This window comes from Oratosquilla oratoria, chromosome 21 (genome assembly GCF_046742065.1).
Source record: "Oratosquilla oratoria isolate Oo_2021 chromosome 21, ASM4674206v1, whole genome shotgun sequence".
NCBI classification, from domain to species: domain Eukaryota; kingdom Metazoa; phylum Arthropoda; class Malacostraca; order Stomatopoda; family Squillidae; genus Oratosquilla; species Oratosquilla oratoria.
This window is the reverse complement of record NC_134797.1, coordinates 11,730,532-11,735,531: the sequence shown is the minus strand read 5'-3', so window position 1 is coordinate 11,735,531 and position 5,000 is coordinate 11,730,532. Positions and strand designations below refer to the sequence as shown.

Below are 5,000 nucleotides of genomic sequence, written 5' to 3'. Positions count from 1 at the left end.
TCTCTCCCTCTCTCTCTCTCTCTCTCTCTCTCTCTCCCTCTCCCTCTCTCTCTCTCTCTCTCTCTCTCTCTCTCTCTCTCTCTCTCTCTCTCTCTCTCTCTCTCTCTCTCTCTTCCCTTTTGACTTGACTCCTTGCTCCGTCCCACTCTGTGGCACCACATGTCTCGGTGTCGTTCCCCCACCACCATTCCCCAAGTGTTCCTCTCTCTGAATCAATTTTGTAGCTCTCAGTGGTCCTCCCCCCCACCCCGCCCTCTATTTCTTTGCATATTATTATTATTATTATGAGGAACAACAAAGTAGATGGATTGTCCGACTTCCTCAGTGACACATTTTTCTGAGGGTAAACACATTCAAATGAAATGCAAACAGACCCCTCCTTTCTCCCCTCGCCTCCCTTCTCCCCTTGCCTCCCCTCCCCTCCCTTCTCCCCTCGCCTCCCTTCTCCCCTCGCCTCCCTTCTCCCCTCGCCTCCCCTCTCCTCACTTTTCCCCGCTTTTCCCCACTTCTCCCCACTTCTCCCCTCTTCTCACTTTTCCCCGCTTTTCCCCACTTCTCCCCTCTTCTCCACTCTTCTCCACTCTCGTCCCTCAGTCCCTCCGTCGCTCCTCTTTCCCCACTCTTCATCTCTCGTTCCCCCCCCCCCACCTCCTCCCGTCCGTCCTCGCATCAATAGAAATGGAGGTTTCTGAGAAAGACCTCACAGAGCCTTGAAAATTCGTTGTTTTCGTTGTAAACGGAAGTGAGGGAACGAAGGAAGGAGGGAGGGAGGGAGGGAGGGAGGGAGTTGTCTCCCTGTACAGTGATGCCATGTCCACATAGTCTTGGAATCCATAGATTTATTTCTATTGCGAAAATTAACCTTTCGCTCTAGGAGACCGTCGCCGTGCCTGACACCACCATTGGTGGTTGGCATCGCTGTGACGAGTCGGGAAAGACGGACCGAGTTTGTAGGGCGGAAGATTTAGTTCCCAATTGTCCGCCACTGCCGCCTCGTCCTCATCCTCTACCTTTGTACCTCCTTCATCTATCCTTCATCCATCCTCCCTCCTTCCTCCCTCCTTCCTCCATCCTCCCGCCTTCCTACCTCTTCATAAATATTTTCTCTTTTGCCTTACCATTATCTCCACCCTATCCTCGTCAGACTCTCCCCTCCCCCTCGCCCTTATCTTCACATCCTCCTCCAAGGCTCATCCGGGACATGGCGCCAGGGAACTCCCAAGGGACCCTGACGGGCTGGGGTGTTGGTGATGACGCATGTCCGCCTGTAAGGAGGACGACGATGACGACAGCGGGACGGTGAAGGAGGGCGGCTCTGGCGACGGTGAGGGGAAGGGTAGCGCTGAAGGAGGCCGTGAAAGTGGGTGGCTGAGGCGGAGTGGGACGGGCGGGTGTCTGGTGGGTGATTTGAATGCGCGAGTAGGTTGTAAGTGGAACGCGCTTGCGCAGCAGGTGTGCGGTTGCCCGTGGGACGAATAACAGTGGGAGGTGAGAGGGGGGAGGGAAGTAGGGAGTCTGGTACAGGTGCGGGAGAAGGGGGAAGAGGAGGGAGGCGTTCACGATAGGTCCTGTAGCGAAATAAAAAAGTGCAGGTGTTGGAAGAAGAGGGAAATGAGGTTGCGAGGATTGTTAGTGTTTGGGAGAGGGAGGAGGAGGAGGAAGAAGAGGAAAAGGAAGAAGAATAGGGATACGGGTGCCAGAAGGGTAGGGGAGTGTCTCTAGACTAGAGAGTGGGAACGCGCTACAGGTGTCAGAGGTAGGAGGTGCGAGGGAGGAGGAGGAGGAATAAGGTTGCAGTTGCCAGGAAGGATTATATTGGTGATACTAGCGCTTCTATCAGAAAAAGTGGAATCATAGAGGTGGTGAAGGAGGGATAGTACAAGTGACCAACCGTCTTACAAGAATGGTGCGTGACTGGTCCATAGAAGTATCAGCTAATAATTCCCAGGAATACTGACTATAAAACTTTAGCAATCCATACCCCATACGGAACGAGGGATGATGGATGAGTTCCTCTCTTCCCAAGTGGGAGATTTGAGGGAAGGGGAGTTTGCGGGAGAAGGAGCAGTGAGGGAGTGCGAGGTAAGTAAAGGAATTCCCGTGACGACGATGGCGATAGCGAGGTGCTGTAGGATAAGTATTAAGAAGTCTAAAAATGTGTCTCCGGGGTGTGTGTGTGTGTGTGTGTATGTGTGCGCGCGCGATCGGTAGGTAAGTGGATTTGAGTGTTCGATACGTGGTTATATATTAGTCGTATGTAGGAATGGTCCCCCCCCCCCCGGTGAATGAAAGGGTTTCATGTCGAGGAACCGGAACGAGTGGTTCATGATAGAAGGGGGAAAAATATTATAATTTTTTTTTTCTCCGAGGATCCAAATGATCTTCTCACCTGTGGAATGTCTGAGGTGTTGATTTGTTTGATAACTTTGGTCAAAATTAAAGACCCCCATGAATAAGATGTCATGGCGGCAACCGGAAGACGCGTAGAGGATTATCCTTCCACCCCCGTGCTGAACGAAATCACTTGCCGTCGACCTGAATGAAATGGCATGCAGTAGTCGAGGTGGCGGGGGGGGGGGTTAAGCCCCCTGTGGTGGCGAATGTGTCCCCTCCCCCCTTCGTTGTGACGATGACGCGCATGAAACTTCGTTCTAGCTCCTGACGCGAGATCTCGTTCTCAGGAAGGTTGGAGCGGGACCCCGGGGCACAGGAGGTGTCTCGGGATGGGGTCAAGTGTTTCCAACTGGCCCGTGTTCGATCCCAACGACCATGGGTGACTTCGATTTTTCCTGGAAGTCCGAGCACATAAGGCAAAGGTGATGACCTCATTGGTCACAGCTGAGTGACTCAGGAGCTGTTCAAGTGAGGAAACTAAAACGACCAGTTGCTGGTGGTGGTGTTTGCCCAACCCCGTGGGGTCAGATGTCTCAACATGTATAATTAATCACCACAGTGGCTTCTGGCGTCTCTTGCGGTGATGTGCCCCCCCCTCCTCCTTTCATTCACTTAAACGCTCACTGACCCACTCACTCACCCATCGTCACCCACCCATCCACACCAGCCCTCTTACTCACTATCTCCCCGCCCCCGCAACTTCCATGAAGACGTCATCCACTGTGGTACTCAGAAGTGAAGGCACCATCTGCTGCGATATATCCGTGTCCAACGTGGACGGGAGAGCAAGCCTTCAAGTAACACATCCCCCCCCCCCCAGCCCATCCGGGTTGAACAAAACTGTGTGACATTAACGAGAGTAAAATCTGCTAATGGGGTTATCTGTTGGAGGCTGCAGGAACAGCCTCTTGTGCGAGTCTTCCTTAGCTGAAGAAAAACAGTAAAGGTGCTAAGGTGCGTCATCGGGTGGAGGGGAGGGAAGGGGATGCCCGATTTGACTTGCGGAAAGGTTAGGACGAGATCCGGTTGTGTGCGAGGGAGGAAAGGAAAGGAAAGGAGGGGAGGGAGGGAAGGGAGAGACAAGAATGGTGTAGAAGGAGAGGCAGATTAATAGGGGGGAAGAGGCGGAGCCAATGGGGAGGAGAGGGACGTAGGTGGGAAGGCGGTTTCGGTGAAACATGACGTAGTCGACAACCTCGTCAGTACCGGGAGGTCAACCCATCTCCCTCCTACTCCCGCTCGCCACCCCCACCATCACAACCACCAAAGTAAATTTTGAATGAAATTGGACCCTACACGACATTATAATTAGAAACATATTCTGGACTCTCATCCCACCTGTCCATTCCTGCTTAATGGCTATTCACTGTAAATATTGTTGGCATGGAATTAAAAGTGATTTATGGTTGAAAAAAGAAGAAAAAATTATGTGTGTGTGTGTGCATATGTATACACGTGTATATATTATGTATATATATATATATATATATATATATATATATATATATATATATATGCATACACGTGTGTGTGTGTGTGTGTGTTTTTGGACTTATGGATCTGAAAAGGCTTTTGACAGGGTAGACAGGAAGGCACTGTGGGAGGTTTTGCAGATATACGGGATAGGAGGAAAGTTGTAGAGTAGTCGAATTTTTACGAGAGTAGTAGAGCTTGTGCTAGGATTAGAAATGGAGAGAGTGAGTGGTTTGAGGTAAATGTGGGATTTCGTCAGGGATGTGTTATGTCGCCCTGGCTGTTCAATTTATACATGGATGGGGTGGTGCGAGACGTAAATGCAAGGGTAGTTGGTCAGGAATTGGAGATGGTTAAAGAAAATGGAGAAAAGTGGGAGATGAGCCAATTGTTGTTTGCTGATGACACTGCACTTGTAGCAGGATCAGAGGAGGGATTGAGGAAGTTAGTGACCGAGTTTGGGAAGGTGTGCGAAGGAAGTTGAAGATGAATGTTGGTAAAAGGTGGTGAGATGTACAAGGAGAGAGAGTGGCAGCAGGCTGGAAGTGAGTATTAAGGGAGAGAGACTGGAGGAAGTGGATAGTTTTAGATACTTGGGTGCGAATGTGGCCGGAAAGGGAGGAGTATAGTTGGAGGTAGAATGTAGAATGAGAGAAGCGAGTAAATGCCTTGTTGGATTAAATAGTGTAATGAGAAATAGACATTTGGGAATGGATGCTAAGTTGTATGAAGGAGTGATGAGTGATTGTGCTGACAGCACTGTACGGGGCAGAAACATAGAACATAAGAGAGGAAGAGAGAAGGAGTTTGGATGTGTTTGAGATGAGGTGTCTGGGAAGAATGATGGGGATTACTAGGTTAGATAGAGTGAGAAATGAGGTGAGGAGGAGAACAGGGGTGGAGAGGGAGTTGGGAGATAGGGTTGATGAAAGAATGTTGGGGTGGTTTGGACACGTGGAAAGAATGAATGAAGGAAGATTAGTAAAAGAGGTGGGGAAGACAAGAGGTGGAAGGAGTGAACATGAAGGGGCGACCTAGGATGAGATGGATGGATGGGGGTAAAAGGGGCATTAAGAAGGGTGGAATGTCTGTTGAGGAAGGACGGGAGAGGACAAGATAGGGGTGAATGGAGA

General features: G+C 50.4%; 1 protein-coding gene across 3 annotated transcripts in view; it reads left to right on the top strand.

Annotated features, from left to right (window-relative positions):
- Moe (moesin) overlaps positions 1-5,000 on the top strand; it is a 175,269-nt gene that overhangs the window by 119,816 nt on the left and 50,453 nt on the right. The window lies entirely within an intron of this gene.